Here is a 2,020-nt window from a genome sequence, read left to right as displayed (position 1 = left end):
TCTGCAAAGAATATGGTAATATTAGGAAGATGCGCAAGGGATTACCTAATATATCACGAGCATAATTCAGTTGGAGTCTACACAATTTTCAAGATGCTTTGGAAGAATACACACACTTTCAATAAAGAAAATGCCAAGATCTTAGGGAGGCTTATATAGATAACATGACCAATACATCTTTCCTGAATTTCTAAGATGGAAAGTACATTGAAAACTGTGATGTGACATAAAATTTCTGGCATTTCTTTCAGTTGTGTGACTGACCCGGAATGAAGTTACTTTCTGGGATTGCCTATAAATGAGTGTTATCCCGTTTGGGAAGTGACAGGAGGATGGACATAACAGGTATGAGATTTGCCAGGAACTTCAGTGTGCATTTGATTTGTTTTAAATTCATAGAGTCATATTTTGTCAACTTTAGTAGCACTGCTAATTTTATCTGTGTACTCAAGTAAAAGCAACGTAAAATGCTGGATTTGTTGTGATGACTTGTTATCAGAAAAAAAATATTAATTTGTGATGCTTTTTCTTTTAATAGAATAAACTTTAATGTAAGATCCACAGGAATGTCCCCTTATCACATAGAATTTGTAATGCATAGTTAGACTACACACTAGAATTCTTGGCAACATCTACAATTCTTAATGATTCTTTTAGAATAACCCAGAAGACAGCCTTCTAGTAGGAATAGTTATTGTTCATCACTTATTTGTAGTACAGGAACTGCTATTTCAGTTAAATCGCATCTAAATGATACCCTTGTCTCTCCAGAAAACAATCATTTAAATGATCCAGTAATATCTGTGAACGGCGTTATCAATGTTCATCACTGTTTTTACTGATACTTACTTTATTTCCTTTCTAAAATGAATACCAGAACCTTTGTTTCACGTTCGCCCCCCCCCCCCAGTTACCCACGACGCGTTCCTCGCCGTCCCCTCAGGCGTTTCGCGCCCTTTTCTCCCCCCGCGCGCTTCCCGCCACAGCGTGAGGGGGACGAGGAGGGAGAGGAGGATGAGGAGGAAGGAGCGATGAGGAAAGCTCCCCGATGGGTGCCGCAGGGTACCTGCGAGGGGCGCTGCTGGCGCTGCAGCCGGCCCGGGGCGCGGGCAAGAAGGTGAAGGCTCGCCATGGCCTCCGCGACACCCGGGCCGGGAGCAGCAGCGCGGAGCAGGAGGAGGAGGAGAAGAGCCCTGTGGTGGCCGCAGCCATGGCGGTCGGGCCCCGCAGGTGGGAGCGGAGGCGCCGCCAGGAGACGAGGGGAAGAGCCGGGACAAGGAGCAGGACCAGGTGCGCTCAGGGACGGGAGATGCTGAGGGGCGGGCGGAGCTGGGGGTGTTTTCATCTAGGGTATAATTTGATAAGAATAATATTTTAGAAAGGGCATGCCATTAAAACCCAGCACGCACACTGTCTGTGCAAGCACTTGAGCCACATTGCTTTTGGAAACATCTAACTCATCAAAAACTTTGCCAGGACTATAGCAGACCATGAAGCCTCACAAATCTGACACATCTTTCCAAAGCTATTTCCAACTTCATATAGGAATTTTCCCACTGTCAGTAGGCTGGTGGGGGTGCTGTGATTATTTTGGCATGCTTTTTCCATGCTGTTTCACACCTTGGCCCGTTTTTTTTATTCCGCTTTGAACAGACCGTTCTTATTACTATAAAATCTGCCATTGAGCGTGACAGAAGGCACCAATACGTAAATTGCAAGCCATTCCATGAGGCTTCCCCCTCAGAAAACGCGAGGGTACAGGGAATATCCGTGGAGCTGTGTGTCTGCCCGCTCCAAGCTGTGGCGGGATCAGCAGCTCAGGGGAGCCAAAGGCTGCAGCCGAAGCCCGTGTTAGGGGCATCGCCGGCGCCGCTCCAGCCGTCCCTGTCGCCCTGACCGGCGGCTCCGCCCGTGCCTCAGCATCTCCCGTCCCTCAGCCCCGCCCGCTCCGGTTGCGCTCCCGCCTCCTCCTCTCGTCGCTTGGTTGCGGCGTCGCTTCCGCCCCCGGGGCCCGACCGAC

Source organism: Cinclus cinclus, chromosome 5, assembly GCF_963662255.1.
Source record: "Cinclus cinclus chromosome 5, bCinCin1.1, whole genome shotgun sequence".
In the NCBI taxonomy this organism is placed as follows: Eukaryota; Metazoa; Chordata; class Aves; order Passeriformes; family Cinclidae; genus Cinclus; species Cinclus cinclus.
This window is presented reverse-complemented; position numbering follows the sequence as displayed.